The following is a 19,613-nucleotide window of genomic DNA, read 5'->3' as shown; positions in this document are numbered from 1 at the left end:
AGGTGGGGGCTTGAGGACCGAAGATGGCACCGCCTGAGTGAACACTCTGTAGGCGCGGGTCATCACTGGGTCCAGGAACCGTCCTCAAGGGTCGCGAGTCTGTTTTTGGGAGGGTCATTTTGGAGGGCAGAAGGGCAAGGGGAGGAGCCACAGGTATCATGAGGTTCTCCAAGAGTCCCGTGAACCAAATGATTGACCAATGAGTAAGTGCCGACACTTACTGAGCTCTGGGACCATGCACGTACTCTGTCCTGTTGGCCAAACTGTGGGAGTAGATACCTCCTCTGCTCACCCCACTCATGGATGAGGAAACTGAGGCTCAGGTAGAGGTGGCGGAAGTTCACTTTTGAGTGCTGTCAGTTCCCATTGATATTATCTTATTCTGACCCCCCTCTGGCCCCCTTTCGTCTGTCCTCCTTTGTCCATCTGGAAGAAAGCAGTCTCAAGGACCAGGCTACCTGCCAGGTAGGGCCAGGTTGGAGCAGGAGACCCTTCAGGCACCCGTGGCTGGAATCAGGCAGAACAGCCTTGCCACACCCGTAACAACAGGAGGTGTGCTGCCTAAGTCGAATTCAACTCAGCAGGGTTCTCTTCCGTGACCCCAGCAGGTTCCCCAGAGTCCAGTTGAGTCCAATTGATGGACAGTAACAAGAAGGAATAGTCGGGCAGGGGAGCAGCTCAGGGTAGTTCTAGGAATGCTCACTCCTGGGCTAGAGTCTAACTACAGGTACATTTTATTCCTGTTTGTCAGATTAAGAAAAAATTCAAATGAGCTCTAAAGCCAGGACTGATCTCTTAATTTGCCCCGCCCATTGCAAAATGAAAATGCAGGACCTTTTGATAAAAAATAACAAAGAATTGGCCGGGCAAGGTGGTTCCCTCCTGTAATCCCAGGACTTTGGGAGGCGGAGGCGAGAGGATTGCCTGAACCCATAGGTTCAAGACCAGCCTGGGCAACATGGCGAGACATCGTCTCTACAATTAAAAAAAAACAAAACAAAAAAAAACAACTAGCTGGGCGTGGTGGTGCATGCCTGTAGTTCCAGCTACTTGGTAGGCTGAGGCAGAAAGATTACCTGAACCCAGCAGGTAAAGGCTGCGGTGGCCATGAGCAGCGTGTCACTGCTCTCCAGCCTGGGCGACAGAGTGAGACTCTGACTCAAAAAAAAAAAAAAAAAAAAATTACAAAGAATTGCAAAATGGTGTCAAGAGAACAACAAACCACAAGTGGGGTCCTTCTAAGTGTCAATAGAACAATAAACCACATGTGGGGTCCTTCACATGCCTGTGAAACTGGCCCTGTAAAAAGCTGAACCAAGTCACAGCTGATGCCTGTTAGCAGCCAAACCTCTGTGGTGGCAGCAGTCATCAACAGGAAGGGAGGCAGCGAACCACCAGAGTTTGTCTTCTACCCAATTCCAATTCCTGCTGTTGCTGTTGCAGTGGTGTCAGATGGTCCCTCTCTGTGTAACTGTGAGGTCCAGATTGAGGTTTCAGCAAGAAGCTAATAATGCCTTAACTCCAGGCATTTTAAAGCTATACATTCACAGAATTAATCAAATTACATGGTAAGATAAGTAAGCCAGATATTGTTATCTCTTGTACACTACAGCATATGGGGGCTCACATCTCCTACACTTTCATCAACTTTAAATATTACTGCACTAAACATTTTTGCCCACTTTTAAAGTTGGTCTTGTTTATTGGCCATTTTCACATTTATTTGTGATTTCTGACTCTTTCAACATTTCTGTTCTTTACTTTTTATCCAATTGGGCTATTAATGCATTTCTTATTTGTCATAAAAATGATTTAAAGATTTGGTATATTTGAAACATTTAGGCTGGGCATGGTGGCTTCTGTCTAATGCCTCTCTAATACTTTGGGAAGTTAAGGCAGGAGGATCCCTTGAGGCTAGGAGTTCAAGACCAAACTGGGCAATGTAGCAAAATCCCATCTCTTAAAAAAAAAAAAAAAAAAATTAGCTGGATGTGGTGGCATGTGCCTGTAGTCCTAGCTACTTGGGAGGCTGAGGCAGGAGGATCACTTGAGCCCAGGAGATCGAGACTGAACTCCAGAGCAAGATAATAAATAAATCATTTAATCTTTCCTCTTAGGGACTTAATGTCTCCTCATTTTTCCAGATTCCCTTTTATGCATCAGTAAAGTCTTATAATTTTAAAAGTTTAGGTTCTTACATATGTCTTATTGTGGCTATTATGTGTTTTGGTGCTGTTGCAAAAGGAATAGCCCTCCCATATGCTACATTACACTTCTATTACTTTGTACCAAATTGCCACAAATGTAGTGGCTGAACATAAGGTAAATATAGTATCTTACAGTTTTTGTAAGTCAGGAGTTCAGCATGGCTAGTTAGGTCCTCTGCCCAGCATTATACAAGACTGAAGTCAAGGTATCCACTTGATGCTTTGTCATCTGGAAGCTTGACTAGGGGAAAAAAAAACTCCCCCTCCAAGCTTCCTTAGGTTGTTGGAAGAATTTATTTCCCTTTGACTGTATGACTGATGTCTTCATTTTCTTGCTGTCTGTGGACTAGGGATCATTCTCAGGTACTACTAGAAGTTATTCTCAGGTCTCTGCCACGTACCCCCCCCTTAGAAGCACTCCATCTCGTTTTAAATCTCAGATTTTAGAAAAGGTGCAGCTCCTTTCAATGGCTCACACAATGAAGTCAGCCCCACCCCAGATTATCCCCCTTTTGACTAGGTCAAAGTTAGCTGATTAGGGACCTTAAATACACCTGTAAAATCCTTCTGCCATATAATGTAAAATAATCTTGGCAGTGACATAGATCATATTCACAGGTTCACTCACACTCAAGGGAGGGGGTTATACACAGCTTGTACATAAGGGGACAGGAATCTTGGGGGCCATCTTCGAATTCTGCCTAGTGTAGTAGGTGATTAGTAGTGGCTAGAAGATTCTCATCACTTGTCTCCTGAAAGCACAACATGTTATCAGGCTTGATCAAGATGGTCAGTACAACTGTTCTAGTTATACCAGTGACAGTAGTCAGCCTCCAAAGTTTTTATATTTCCTTTGCAGAAAAGCAAATACAAGCAGTTCTCAACTTTTAAAATGTTAAGCAGTCACATAGTTTTCAGTCACCCTCATACCAAGTGTATTTTTCATGAATCAGTTAATGATAAACATTTCCAAGTATGATTACTGCCTGCTAGTCAAAAGTTCAGTCTTAGCAGCACTTCTAGCTCTGTAGAGTAGTATTTGTGCAACTGTTTTGCTATTTTGTATATTCTTGTTATTTTATAAAGAGGCAAAAAAAAAATTGGTGACATTAAAGATAAGAACTCATAAAATCAGACTAGCTGAAATAAAGACAGAAACGAGCTGAAAGTGCTTTTTTCCCCCTTTTTGATCAATGGAACCGTCACTGGAATTAAGACTGAAGAGTCTGTGTAGTCAGAGTAACACCAACCATGCTAGATATTTCAGTTAGAGTGGATTCAATACAGGAAATTGGTTACCCAGATGTTGGAAAGCCAGGATACTGAGGTGAACCAGATAGCGACTGATGGAAGCAGCTGCTACCAGTAGGGTTGGAGAAACAAAAGGGAAGAAGTATCTGTGGGGAGGTCCTAGAAGCTTGAATTTGCAGGAAGCCCCACCTCTGGAAGGAAGCCAACACAGTTGGTTCTTAGACGTCTCATTGGAGTACCAAGTGCAAAGGGTTTGAACCACCAATGGAGGCAAAGCACAGCTGATGCTAGGTGTGGCAAGAGTAGCTGGAGGAATCGGTAATGAGAAACGAGTTCCTTTTCCCTCCTTGTGCCTTCCTATCCCTTTCTAGTGCCTCCAACTGTCCAATCATTAGGCCATAGCAGGAAGGTGGCTGGCAAGAACATGTGGGAAATGCAGTTTTTAGCCTCCAGAGCTAGCATTTCAGAATAGGGCATAGAGGGAGGGCTTAGAGTTGAAAAACAATAGAAAATAACCCAATGCATGGTAATATAAAAACTAAAGAACATGTGCAAAATGAGAAAAATACTTTTTCAGATATTTATAAAAGGTGGGAAATAACTAAGAATTCATTATATTTCTGAGATTAAGACGGGACATGAACTCTCCTCTGTTGAATGTCCCTGGCCCTTGTCTTTTCAGAACCACTTCTTTTATTTCTTCTGGTGACAGAATCCTTCTTTAGAGTAAGACATCCATTCCCATTCCATGTGGGTCAAGTGGGGCTATGACCCACCACCAAGGTAGGATATATTATCTAAACCCCAACAATTGTAGGACCCCATTTACTAAGTCACAGTATTTGGTGCAGAGATGAGCAGATGGCCCAAACCAGGCCAATCAGGGCTCTCCCCAGGACTTTTAAAAAAGTATTCTCAGCAAATACTCTCTCCTTCTGTGGGCTTTCTGCTGGCAGAATATGAGTTTGGGCCTGATAATTGCTGTTGTGTTTACTACTGGAAAAGAACTCTTCTAAAAGATGGAGGGAAAGGAAAAAATACCCCAAACATCATCTGAACACTGTCCCAAAGTGAGCTTGTAGTGTTCCATTATAGGATTCAATAACTTATTTTTTCCTATAACATATGAGTTGATTTTAATTTTAAGATATTTGACGTTTATCTATGTTTTTCATAAGTACAATATGTTTAAATGCAATAGAATGCAGTGATTCAAAGTGAGGGCACTGGAATTACATAGACCTTGGTTGAATTCTGATTCAGCCACTTAATGAGCATGATCTTGGACGAGTTACTCAAAAGCTATTTGAGTAACTCAGGTTTCTCAAATGAGGATAGTGATAGTACCTTCTTCATACAATTGTGTGAGGATTAATTGGGAAAATGCTGGCTTAGCACAATACCCGATCATTAGAGAGTGTGTAACACATATTAGCTATTATTGACTTTATTAGATAAATAGGGGATTCCATATAATTGAGAGGAAGTCATGATTCAATAGATGGCACCTAACATATTATACATCAGTTGTGCCATTCAGGGTCCAACTGGAAGCAACTTTGAGTATTTAAATAAACAGAGGTAATTTAATGTAAGAAACTCACCACTCAATCAGGTTACAAGCTAAATAAGGATAGTCAGTTATCATCCAAATTGGCAATAGCTGTACACAGCTGCTACCCTTAAACTGGAAAGACTGATGGTGTCCAGTCAAAACTGGATCCATGAGAAATATGAAGCCACCACTGGAAGAGCCACCCATGGCAGAGAAGGCAGATGAGTAACACCCTGGCTTCCCTCCTATTCCCACCCTTCAATCTCTGATTGGCCAAGCCCAAATGGAGGGCTTCTCCCCCTGCCCTCTCCTCCGTCCTCTCCTTCCCCAGCCACACAAAATAGAAGCCTGGGAAACAGTCTGCAGATGTCAGAGCGGAGCCGGGGAAGCACAACGATGGATATGAGGACAAACGGCACTTACCAGTCCCAAAACGGCACTGATGTCCCCTCTCCGCTAGCTTCTGTTTGCAGGCAAACACACAGTCAGCCCCCAAATCTGACAGTGTGGTGGTTTCATCCACATTCCTAAATACCCAGAATGCCATGCTGCTCGGATTGGTATTAAATGGTTAATCTACCCACACTCTGTGCTAATAGACACTGAGTACACAGCACCCTTACCAGCTCATGAGTGTTTGGAATTCTCTTAGGAGAACATAAATTGATGGAAAGTTATAGAACCTAAATTATTGATGAAAGATGGCCAAAAGATCTTGGCTTGCTGTTACGGTAAGGGCAATCTACATGCATCCTTTTTTATTTCTGCATATTTATGCAACTGGAAGCTGACATCCTTTACAGTGCTTGAGGGCAGGCACTGGTTTGTTAGACCTGGACGAACTCCATTTCATTTACTCTGAATCATAGCATGCTATGCGCTTTCAACTTGGGTAGTCTTTCATTTCCTGTCAACTTTTCTTCCCTTTTATTGAGTTCCCCGAAACTGTGCACTTTCTCTTCCACTTCATTATACTCTGTGTACAGAGGTTTTAAAATCAGCATCCTCCAAACAGACTCTGCTTTGTAAGAAATCCTCAGATGATTGTCCACTGTGGAGATCTGTGTTTGAAAATAGTCAAGATTAAAGACCTTTCTGGGCAGTTCAGATGACTCTTTACAGCCGATGTGTCTCTTTCAAAGTACAAAGAACAGCCTGTTTTGTGATAAAAGGAAGCCAAAGTAAGCAGGATTTCTGGAATTGCATCTCAAAACATTTAGGTTTATAAAATATACCCAGTTCTACGATCTCCCTCCATAAATTTCCAACTCTGTCAGCTGAACTAAGGTTTCTGTTATTCTTCTCCCAGATGCCCCTGGCGTTGGAGATGTGATTGCTTTGTTGGTATAGTGAAGTCATTATAAGAAACCATTCATGATAATCTCTTTTCCCTCACCTCACAGGGTTTTAAACAAATGACAAGCTGAACGCAGTTTCACATCTCTCCAAACTATCCAGTAGAGACTGCTAAAAAGTGACAGACTGGAAGTTGACTGGCGATAGGAGAAAGATTAAGAAGATTAGATTCAAAATAAGAAGTAGGTAACTGATCAGAGAAAAAAAACAAGAATAGTGGAATAATTAATAGTCAATTATGGCAAAGAGTTTGCCGGTTGTTGAGATTTGCTAACTACTGTGTAGGAAACTAAAATGGAGACTGGGCAAACTCTCCTCCCATGCTTCTTACCATGATTTGAGAATAACCACTTGACAATATTATCAGATGCTTTGACAATATTATCAGTTATCAGAAACATCCACCTACCACCTTTTCCTTCTAACTCTTGGATAGGGGAATGATTCCTATTTTTATGAATACTGTTGACCCCTAATTTATGAATTCTATAGAAAGCATGCTTCAAAATTTATAGATGCCTGCAGGGTGGGAAATATAGCTAAAACAACTCTCAAGTTGCTTGCACCAAAGCAGGAAAAAGATCAGGTGATTGATGAAGGTGGGATGTGGAGGGGGAGGCAGGGCAGACATTGAATTAGTCACTTGCCAAATGAAAACCAATGAATTGTTATTCAGAAGAAAATAAACTGAAATTGAATAAGGAGAGATAATAAAAATTATCATGCATCCATTAGACTGATATAGATATCTACTGATCCAGTCATACACAAATTTTCTTTTGGAATTCAATGTACCAGGTTAGATGCTACTACTAGTTGTATGTTACTCTCATGCTTAGGGTAATAAGGGATGAGTTGAGGCTTGAACTTGACCCCTTCATGGTTTCACTGTGAAATCGCTTTATCAGGTAACTGGAGTCCTTGGCATAGGCCTTAGCTTTTAAGGTGATTGCTCCCTTGGGTGTCACATCAATTTTATATCCTTGTCTTATTCCTTCCTACTCTTTCTTTTATGTAGAATTCTTCTAAGGGCCAGGTTACATCCTCGGCATCTGCTCAATATATCTCCAGGAACTTCAGCTTCTTGGTAACCCTTTCTTAATTGTCTGACGACATTTCAAAGTTGTGACTGGAATCTTACATTCCTGGGCTCTCTTCAAGTCACCCTGCCTCACCACCCCATATTCATGCCCATAGACAAAGGCAGAGTCCTGCATTTCTACTCTGATTATAATTCTATTGCTCCATATTTCATGATTATCAGGTCTTGGATGATATGGCTATTAAAAACCAAGGTAATCTTAGTGGCATTATAACCACTATAAGAAATAAAAGTACTGATAGATATAAACAGTTCTGCATGCTTAAGAACACATTTGAATACTTGTGATTACAGTTCAGGAATGTTTCTTTTCTTCTTTCTTTATTTTCTTTTGATTTTTTTTTTTTTTTTTGAGTTGGAATTTCACTCTTTCACCCCCACTGGTGTGCATTGGCACCATCATGGCTCACCGCAGCCTTGACCTCTTAGGCTCAAGCGATCAGACCAAAGATGTTTCTAAGGAGAGTGAGCGTGATTGTGAAGAAGCTTAGAAACCATCTCAAAAGAAGGAACAGTTGAAAAACTGGAGAAGGGTAGTTAAGGGAAGAAAGATGTGAAAGTCTGAAAGGCTATTCTAAAGGCAAGAGAAGAACCTTGGTCTATTGTACTCAAGAGGATGGTGTAGACTTCCCTGAGATGATCTACTGCATTCCAGGACATGCCAATCGTTTAGGACCAATGTTTGCATTGCAAGGAAAGTCTAGTTACCTGGTAGTGAGTAGGCAAGAGCCCAGGTACTGTCTGAATGTACAGTAATACCTTTGTGAATACTCCTATTTGGGGGTAGTTTGCGTAAGGCAATTGCAGTTGATCTTGGTAGATAAAGATTGTATTCTAGAAATTGGATATGATTTGGCAATGTCTAAATCCCTGAAACTGAGCTTAGTAGGTAGTGCATGTCTTGGGGTCTGAAACTAGGTGCCTACTCTTGAAATAGTCTTGAAACACAGCCAGTTTAAGAGTGGCAAGGTTGTGGGAGACAGGTCCCAGGCTTTAAAAAGCAGAGGCCAAACACTATTTTTCTCTCAACTTTATCACAGTTTTCTTTTATTTTTTTTCCTTTATTTTATTTTAAAGATGAGGGGTACAAATCAGGGTTAGATACATAAGTGGTCTACTTTCAGGTAAAGTCTGAGCCTTCATCTGGACCTCATTTCACCTGGTTTAGGATCAAGTACCCTTAGTGATGTTATGTGTTCCTCCCTCCCCTGGCAGTGTCCACTACTGCCGATCCCTCTCCTGTAGTGTTGTGATGAAGGTTCAGGGACTCACTTATGAGTGAGAACATGTGATATTCAGTTTTTTGTTTCTGTGATAGATTACTGAGTATGATAGACTCTAAATTCATCCAAGTTACTGTAACGTCCATAATTTTGTCCTTTATGGCTGTGTAGTACTCCATCATGTATATGTACCACATTTTAAAAAATCCAGTTCACTTTTGATGAGCAGCAGGGTCCCATGGTTTTGCTATTATCACAGGATTTTTTCATCATGAGGATATCTCACTCAGCCTTGCCTCACCTAATAAACTGCGTCAACCACCTCCTGGACATTGGATTCTCTCTGACATATGGTGCTCTCATTGACTCTGCCACTGAGTTATTTCCATTATTCCTGGAAGTCATTCATTCATTCGCTCAACTAACATCCATGGAGTATCTGCTGGATTAGAATTCTGTGCTAGACACTTAGGATATAAATAAGAGAAAGACATGGTTTCTGTCCTCAAAGAGCTCTGAGCCTTGTAAGAAAGATTTCTAAAGAGATGAATGCAGAATAGAGTGGTTAATGCCGTGGTAAAGGTGAGTACAAGTTGGCTGAGATGGGGAGATTGAAGAGAGGAAGAGGCCATGGAAGTCTTCCTGAAGGAAGTGATACCTGAGAGCAGGTTGGGGTTAATCAGGCAAAGGGTAGACACTGGGATTTGGAGGAATCAGTATGGAGAGTAATGAAAGGAAGGACATTCGGTTAAGGTGGCAGCATGGGAACTACCATGAAGGTAACGATGGGCCCTATGTTCAGAGAACTGTAGAGTTGGGAGTCGCCAGAGCTTATGGTTCAAGGCAGACAGCATCCAGAAATGAGTCTGGAGAGGCCAGCAGGGGCCAGAGCGTGATAAGCCCTGTGTTCCCTATGGAATTGACTGGGATTTGTCCTGTAGTCTGTGAGAAACTCTGGATGCTTGGTAACCAGGATTGACCTGGTTAGGTTTGTTTAGGCCAAGACTTCTCACTATGTAAGGAGACTGGACTTGTGGGAGCCAGGTTGTATGTAGGAAGCTCATCTAGAAGCCATCACTTTCATGCAAGTCAGCAGCTCTCAGCCACAGTGCTGGTTCTGATCAATTTCAAGACAGTCTCTCATTCCTGCAGGATGGGAAACTGCCCAGAATCTGAAGCCTATTTTATCCATGCTGTGTGTTCATGACCATAGAGTGTCTTGTACACACCTTGCTGTGATTATGCATGAATATTTGTTTCCCAGGAGAAAAAAGTTTGGGGCCCACTGGTATAGGTTAGCGATGACAAGGATCCAAACCAGGTGGTGAGAAAAATCTAGGAAATGCAATCAGAGGATTAAGCGATTGACTGAACCCAGGGGATGGTGTGAGAGAGTGAGAGGACCACATTGATCTTGTTTTCCACTCTCTGGATATTCCCAGCTTAGGTGGTAATCCATGGATTGTGATGCCATAAACTGGGGTATAAAGTACAGCAGAAGGAATTGTTTTCAAGGCATAAATAAACAAATGAAATGTTGAACCTGTTGGATTTAAGGTAACTGAAAGGCATCCCAATAGAATTGTCCTGTAGGGAGTTGGAAGAACAACTCTGAAACTTGATGGAGGACTCATCAGCAAAGAGGTAATCATCAAACCATGATGAGAAAGGTGACTGAGGAAGAAAGGCCCAGAAAGAATACTGGGGATAAGTATCCTGATTAGATGCCTCATCCTTGAGTGTAGACACACAAGTATGGAAGCATGCCATTTTGGTATGATATAAACCATCATGCAAATCATGTCATAGTTTTAGGATGAGGGAAGTTCAATAAATGTAATGGTCAATGAGTATCGGGAGCTCAGAATGGGTGGTAAAAACCTCTGGGTTTCAAGGCCTAATCCTGTCTGGAAATGCAAATGTCACAGAAAATCCAATTCCATCCTAGGACTGTGGTCCATGGAGATATGCAGGATCCCGTTCAAGCATCTTCTGGGAAGAAAAGGAATGGAGGAGCAAGAAAGGAAATGTTGTGGTCTGTCCTTGGGGAAGCCTTCCTCATGTGTGATGAAGTGGCAGAGCAGATGGTAAGGATTTGGGCCTGTTTATTGGGCTTCTGTCATTGTCATTTCTAGTGGGTTTGGCCAGTTAGCTGACATACTGGAACTGGGTTTACAGCAATGTTTGGGAGCAGCAATCGATTTGGAATGCAGGCTTTTGTTCAAGCACATTCTCTAATCCTGCATGCCCATTAATAAGCAAACGTTTTGTTCCCAAACGTTTTGGAATCTGGGAGCAGGATGACTAACTGACCACAGTCTTCAGTAAGAGTCGTTATCATACATGATACTCACTCTTCCCCCGAACTCTCCTTCTGAACACTTACTGTATCCATTTATTATGTGCCTGCCCACTCTCCCTCCCCCTCTGCAGAAACAATTGGAAAATCCAAGCCTAATGCCCTCCTGTGCTCCACTTTCTCCTGCTCCACAGTTCTCTAACCAGTGAGCCCAAATAATCCCTGGAGTTTTTCTTGCTTCCTTCAGGGACCCCTCCATGGCATCTATACAGTCTCTCTGCCTCATGCCCAAATTGCAGTCACAAATTACTGATTTTGTTCTACCTTACAGTTCACATCAGGCTGTGCGTAATTCCTTGTTCCTTAGCCTAATTTCAGCCAGAGAGAAGGCAGCGTGATTACATGGGGGAGGTAGTTGGTATTGCAGTTCATCCTTCCTAGGAACATTTGCACTTTAACACAGCAAACTGTAAACCTCAGAGCTCTGTAACTGGAAAGGAGAGAGGTTTCTGATCGGAGTGTTCCTAGAACCTCAGTTTCTAGGGCCTATACAGTTTTCCCAGAGGTTCCTTCACAGCGCAAAAATAAAAATATTCACAGTTAGGCACTGTTGTGGGTTAAGTTGTGTCCCTGTCACCCCAAAATTCATATCTTGAAGCCTAACCCCTTGTACTTCAGACTGTGACTACATTTGGAGATGGGCCCTAAAGGGTGATCACATTAAAATAAGGCTGTTAGAGTGAGCTCTAATCCAATATGATAGAAGACTTTATGAAAAGACAAAATTTGGATACACAGAGACACCAGACATGCATATGCACAGGGAAGAACCAAAAGAAGACACAACAAGAAGGTGACCATCTGCAAGGGAAGGAGAAGGGCCTCAGGAGAAACCAAATCCGCTGATACCTTGAACTAAACTTGGACTTTTAGCCTCCAGAACTGTAAGAAAAAGCATCTCTGTTGTTCTGGTCACCCAGTTGGTGGTATTTTGTTATGGCAGCCTTAGCATCCTAATACAGGTGCATAACCCAGACCACAGCCACAACCTCTCAGGAATTGTGTTCAGAAGACCCAGGAATGTGTTTTTGCTCACCTTGGAGAGACGATGGGGGACTGATATATTACAACTGTGGCTCTCAGATTTCCATGTGCAGGGGCATTGCCCAGAGGGCTTGTCTAACGAGGTTGCTGGGCCCTACCTCCAGCGCTTCTGAGATCTGGGGAAGAGCCCAAGAATCTTCATTTTAATAAACTTTGATGCTGCTAGTCTGGGGACCTTACATTGGAAATGAAAACAGAAATTTAAAAAATATTTTTATTAGTTGACTTAATTCGTCCATTATGTTAGAATAAGTAACATAATTAGTCCATTATGTTAGAATAAGTAACATATTTTGATGAAAAATAGCTATATTTTCCAAAACAAAAAATTAGTGAGAAAGGTGGCACTATTTTGCATTTTTATGTCTCCTAATCCCTCGCTTAACCGAGGACAGCGGGATTCACATATCTGCTTCTGTATCTGTTGGCACATCTCATGTCATATTGCCTCCTGGAAACTTCACTATGTGTGTGTGAGAAAATGAGACGGATACAGTCAATAGCACCTTAGTAATATTATGAAAATAGTTTTAGTGTCATGTTCTTCCTGAAAATGTCTACGGGACCCTCAAGTGTTCCTGGACCACACTTTGAGAACAGATAACTGGGATAGTGGAAGAAGGAAAGAGCTTCATGGAAGAGGCCAGAGAAGTAGGAGAAAAATGAGGAGAGACTCTCAGACAGGGTAGAACCTTGGTCTGTGCTGTGATCAGAATGTGCCCATCTGGGTCTCAGAGTCTCCCTTACCACACGCACTCAGCTGAGAAGACACATGCCTGTGCAGCAAAGTTAGGATTGCAGTAGAGAGCAAGTGTCCTTAGTATGGGACTAGAAGTCATACTCTGTTGAAACACCCATTGGTCTTCCCAGATCCTTGACCTGTTGGTTCTATTCCACAGCTCAGGACTTGGGCACTGCACCCTACTCTGAACCTTTGGTGATCTCGGGCTTTGGAGTTAGTTTATTTTCTTGGAACCCTGGTACTGTGCTTATCCTTCCTATCTCCTTGCTTTTAAGCTTTGTCTACAGCATATATTTCCTTCATAGTTTGGCCTTGTTGCCCAGGATGCTCTCAAACTCCTGGCCTTAATTGATCCTCTCACCTCAGCCTCCTAGATTGCTGAGATTACAGGCATGAGCCACCACATCCAGCCCCATTTCCTCTTTCTTGACACTCCCAAAACATGATGTGACCCTATTGTGCATTCCCCTTTAAGAGTGAGGCCAGGTGCAATGGCTCACGCATGTAATCCCAGCACTTTGAGAGGCGGAGGTGAGAGGATTGCCTGAGTCCAGGGGTTTGAGATCAGCTTGGGTAACTTGGCGAGAGACCTCGTCTCTACAAACAATAAAAAAATTTAGCAGGGTGTGGTGTTGCATGCATGTAGTCCCAGCTACCTGAGAGACTGAGGAGGAAGGATCACCTGAACCCAGCAGATCAAGGCTGCAATAGCCATGAAATGCCACAGAGTGAGACTCTGACTCCAAAAAAGAAGAAAAAAAAAGAGTGAGAAAACTCTTCCCAGAGTCCTCTTTGCAGACTTCCCTCCTGTCTCATTGGCCAGGATTGTCTCATATGTCTATTGTCCAAAACAAATAACTTGGCAGAGGACAATAGCCCCATGGGGCTAGAAAGAGGCAGTGGCTCCCCTGAAGGACATGGTCTTTTGGAGAACAATGTGCAACATTTGGGTTCAATCAGGAAAGAAGAAGGGCAAGTGGTGGCATGGTGATTTACTACTGGGCACCCAACTTAGAGCGTCTGCCACAGAACACTGTCCTACTCAGCAGTGACCATCTTAGCATTTCTGCCTTCCTGTCAACCACAGGAAAGTCTGGTTTGTTTATTCAACCTCCCATCAGTAACCCCAGTTCTAGGTGTCTTTTGACAATGGGAAACTCCAGGGGACAGATTTAGGATAAACACCAGGGGAAATAAAATGAAGTGCCATTCATAGATGTTAGCCCATGATGCCCACTCTCTTTCTTGAACCAGTAATTTTCCTACTACACAAAGGCTAATCAGAGAACCCAGCTCTGTTTTTAGCTTATGTGTGGTTGCAATGGAATGTTCCAGAGAGATTCATTTTAATGAATGTTTATCTTTTCTTTCTTTCTTTCTATTTTTTTTTTTTTTTTTGAGTTTGAGCCTCACTCTGTTGTCCAGGCTGAAGGGCAGTCTCACGATCACAGCAACCACAGGGCTTGGACATTCCTTCCACCTCAGTCTCCCGAGTTGCTGGGACTGCAGCCTAACTAATGTTTTAAAAAAATTATTGTAGAGACGAGGTCTCGCCAAGTCTCTCAGGCTTAGGCAATCCTCTTGCGTTGGCCTCCCAAAGTGCTGGGATTACAGGCGTGAGCCACAGGGCCCGGCCATTTTGATAAATGTTTTATGCCAAGTCCAAGAAGCTTGCGCCTATTTAGTGCCTTACCCATAATATGTTGGTTTCCTGCCTCCCCAGGATTCTAGTCTTGATGAAATATGTTGGGTTTTTTTTTCCCTCCTGTGATGATCATGTGTGACGCCTCACTTACTGAGTAGCCTTGTGTAAGTCTGGAAAATGTCACAGACACACTGGGTTTCTGTCATTTTTCCACAAGTATTTTGTTATCTCTTGCTAATTTCTCAGATGAGACTTGGACTTTCTCATAATGCTTATATTCTTTCCTAGACTCATTACAGTCTTCAGGTTCCTGAGGTATCGGTCCCTTGGCAGAAGCTCAGTTATTAGGCATTTGTTTCCCAATTGCTATTCATGATTGCTACCATACCTCTGTAATAATAATCCTTATTGCATGCTAGTTCACTGGCTGTTTTCATAATAATTTCTATTTCCAGTGGTGTGGTCTTTATTTCCACACCAAAGAAGAAAGTATGAGTTCTTACGATAAATCTTCTCTTGGTACAGAATCTTCCACCAATTTAGCTATCCGAAAGAGGTGTAAAATGATTGTTCCAGTCCCTCTTCTAGTCTGCCTGCTGTAGTTCAGCCTCAGTAAAAATGAAATGCATAAGCAGTTTCTAAGCTTATAGATCAATAGTTTTCAAGAATATCTTAGTGGTTTACCTGCCTGATTTTTTCATCACTTTTCATAAGAATAACTTTTAAAGATATGCATACAAAACATTTGACTGTTAATTATTTTTATTTTCTAGAGATGGGGTCAGGCTATGTTGCCCACGCTGGTCCCAGATGCCTGGTCTCAAGTAATTCTCCTGCCTCAGCCTCTTGAGTAGCTGGGACTACAGGTGTATGCCAGTGTACCCCATGGTTTTAATCAGAGTTGATAGTTTTTTGATAAGTATTTAGAGGGGATACCACAAATTTGACAATTTTTTATGTCTTTTAGTATCTAATTTTTTTATTGCCATATTTTTGTTTTCCCCAAAGATTGCCCAGATTGGCAGGAACTGTATCTGACATTTCTTTGTATCTTCCACAATACTGAAAACAATGTGCAGGGAACATAACAAATGTTAAATAATGTGTATTGCATTGAGCTGAAATTCCAGCCTTGTCTTTATAGATGTTTGAGAGTATCCAGAACAGAAGTATAGAATCAGGGTAGGAAGAAGTCAATTTCTCTTAAACACTATCACCAAAATGATGTCAAAAGTTTGACTTAACAGTAAGAAAAATGAATAATCTGATTAGAAAATAGGCAAAAGATCTGAGCAGTTACCTCATCAAAGAAGATATATAGATGGGGCTGGGCACAGTGACTCTCACCTGTAATCCCAGCACTTTGGGAGGCTAAGATGAGAGGATCAGTTGAGTCCAGGAGTTTGACCAGCCTAGGCAGCATATTAAGACCTTGTCTCTCAGCAACAACAAAAGAAAATAAAAACATTAGCTGAGTATGGTGGCGTGCACCTGTAGTACCAGATACTCAGGAGGCTAAGATAGAAGGATCGATCACCTGAGTCCAGGAGGTCAAGGCTGTAGTGAGCCATTGATCATGCCACTGCACTGCAGCCTGGGTGACAAAGTAAGACCCCAACTAAAAAAAAAAAAAAAAAAAAGATATACAGATGGCAAGTGAACATATGAAAAGATGCTCAGCATCATATGCCATTACAGAATTAAAAATTTAAACAACAATGAGATATCACTGTATACCTATTAGGATGGCCAAAATCCAAAACACTGACACCACTAAATACTGACAAGGATGTACAACAGAAATTCTTACTCATTGCAGAGATGTTGGTGGTTTATTTCAAAACTAAACATATTCTTGCTGTACAATCCTGCAATTGCACTTCTTGGTATGTACTCAAAGGAGGTGAAAATTTATGTCACACAAAAACCTACACATGGGTGTTATAACAGCTTTATTCACAATTGCCAAAACTTGGAAGCAGCTGAGATGTCCTTCAGCAGATGATGGGGTAAGTTAACTGTAATAAATCCAGGCAATAATGGGCTATCAAGCCCTGAAAAGACACGGAGGAAACATAAATGCATATTACTAAGTGAAAGGAGCCAATCTGAAAAAGGCTATATACTTGGGATTCCAACCGTCTGACATTCTGGAAATATGCAAAACTGTAGAGACAGTAAAAAAAAAAAATCAGTGGTTGTTGAGTGGAAGTGCAGGGAGGGATGGACTGGCAGAGCAGAGAGGATTTTTAGGGAATTGAAACTCTTCTCTGTGTGACCTATAATGGTGGATACATGTCATTATGCCTGTGTCCAAACCTACAGAATGTATATCCAGAGTAAACTCTATGAGTTCTGGGTGATAATGATGGGTTAATGCAGATTTATCACTTGTTACAAATGCACTATGCTGGTGGGGGATGTTAATAGGAGATGGGGGAGGCAGGGAGGGAAGTTAGAGTTCAGAAGTTACCTATCGGGTTCAATGTTCACGATCTGAGGAATGGATCATCTGAAGTTCAGTTCGCACTAGTATGCAGTATGTCTATGTAACAAACATGCACTGTACCCTCTGGATCTAAAGTCAAATAAAAATGGTTATGATTGAGTATACCTGGATGGAATGATGCACCTGTCATTGAGGTCATCAGAGGGTCTGATAGATACATTCATATAATATTTCGACAGACATTGATGGGTGTCTTTTATGTGTTAAACACTCTATATTGGGGTACATGTATCACCCCTAAGGAGTAAGTGGTTAAATCTCAGCTGCAAGTAATAGAAAATACAACTCATTGTGGCTTACGCAAAAAGGAAATTTATTTTCCTTAAGAGAAGAAGTGCTGTTCCAGGATTAGTGAACTCAGAACTCAGCCACATCGTCAAGGATTCAAGATTCAGATTACTTTTGGCTTCTCCCCACGTCACCATCACCCCAAGGAGACAGTTCAGGTGTCCCTGCTGGATGCAACAATGTCTAGAGGAAGAAGAGGACCATCTCTTGCATTGTCTCTTTCTTAAGAAGACAATCTTTCCTAGAAGTCCTCTGCCCTCTTTATATCTTATTGGCCGGAAGGTGGTCACATATTCAACCTTAAAATAATCCTTAACCAGAGGAATGAAATAACCATGATCGACTTAGGCAAATCAAGAAGAATCTCCTGGGACTAATTTCCCCATGTAGAATAGAACTGCTACTTGAGTCCACTGAAATTTTGCAATGAAAAAGGATGAAGGAATGGATATTGGGTTGGCAGCCAATAACTTCTGGCTGAGGATGCAGATATGTTAAAGAAGACTGTTCCTTTTTTCCTCAGAACTTTGGATGAAGCCCAAATAGGTGACTTATGTCCACACATTCTATGGAGAGATGCTAGGCATGCCTGTACAACCGTTTGATTGTTAGCAGCTCTACTCCTCATTCCCCCACTTCTAGACGATGTACTTTTTGTGCACTCGTTTGTGTCTGGTTTCCTTTGCTTAGCATAATGTTTCTGAGAGTCATCCATTATTGCATATGTTAGTAGTTTATTTCTTTTTGTCACTTAGCAAGATTCCATAGTTTGTTTCTCCATGTATCTGGGAAGATTGCACCCAATCAGCATTTACAGTTTAAGGTGAATGAGGATGGGTCTATCAGCTCCTTTCCCGAGAGTGGGACTTGGCCCTGGGGCCTGGAGCTCTGGAGTGTGCCCAGTTCAGAGTGGCAACGCCCACGCTCAGAAATAGACTGGGAGGCAATGGCAGCATGCCAGTGGACACCCTCCTGGGATTTTCATTGCTGGAGGAGGCCCAGATGCAAGCTGGATTGTCCCAAGTGCTCTCGTGGATTTCCTAAGGCGAGGAAGTCCAGCTTTCTCTCCCCTTACAACTTGTCACCAGGACTCCTTTTGTTCTGAGAGTTTTGGACTTTGTGTCTGAAGCAAGCATCCAAGTCACACCACGGGCTGCTGCAAAGATATTTCCCCCACCCCTGCCTGACAGAGTCCTGGAAAACAGAAGGCAGAGGGAGACAGGGAGGTTCCCCTCCCGTCTGAGTCCTACAGGGTGCCTGATGAGCAAACTCTTGGCCTTGAAGTTAGGAGTCAGGCCCAGTACATTTAACTCAATCCCAATTTTCTGTTGGAGTTATGGTAATCCCAGACTCAGCACACCCAGAATTATGAGCTAAACACTTAATTCCTCAGTATATTTAACTCATGTGGTTATGAGTCATTGTTAATATGTTCAACAGATATGCTGGTTTCCAAGCTGCATATCCAAAGTAAGGGTTTTAATTATTTTTCTTAGTGATTTGCTCATGTCTGCATACCAGCAGTCAAGCTTGGCTGACCGAAGTCATCTTGAAATATTTAACTTCCAGTTCAGTATAGGATGAAAGCATGTCAAATATTTCTAAGGTCGTTATCCAGAGACACAGGACGCTCATCAAAGTTAAGTTCTAAACCAAGTCACAGTAGAAGGTAAAATTCACTATGTATGTTATACCTTAATATCATACATGAAATAAATGAAAACTTACATGCCATGTTCCAGAACCAAATATATCGTCTCTTACAAAATTGGAAAAAGAGAAAATGTTTATTTGGTAAGAAATGATTTTGCAAATTCTAGAATAATATTGAAGATAATGAAATTCATAAAACTGCTTATCATCCTTGACATCTTGATATTTATCTTGAACTGATATATACCTTGATGTGAAGCATCAAACCAGTAGAACTCCTGTTAGTAACAGGAGTTTGCAAAACAGGCTGCTTTTGCTTACCACTTAGAGCTATCATCTTCCTTTGCCATCCCCATTTTGGGGGTGGCTGAGAACTAGCATATGCTCATTTTGGAAGTAAGCAAGGTAGATTTATATAAGGCAGAAAGTAAACACTTTCCCTGTTGTCAACCCCCACCATAATCCCATTCCTCTAGAATAACCGTTGTTCACAGTGGTTTGATATATACATTTCTAGTCATTATACATACACGTATCACACACATGACAGTTTTAAAATATAAAATAAATAAGATTATCATATACATTTTATGCTATAACCTGTCTTTGTCACTAACAACGCATTCTGGACATCTTTCCCTATGAACGCTTAGGATTCCTCCTTGTCTTTTATAAGCAT

The sequence above is a fragment of the Carlito syrichta genome, unplaced genomic scaffold (genome assembly GCF_000164805.1).
Source record: "Carlito syrichta isolate Samal-C Ts95f unplaced genomic scaffold, Tarsius_syrichta-2.0.1 Scaffold287640, whole genome shotgun sequence".
In the NCBI taxonomy this organism is placed as follows: Eukaryota; Metazoa; Chordata; class Mammalia; order Primates; family Tarsiidae; genus Carlito; species Carlito syrichta.
This window is presented reverse-complemented; position numbering follows the sequence as displayed.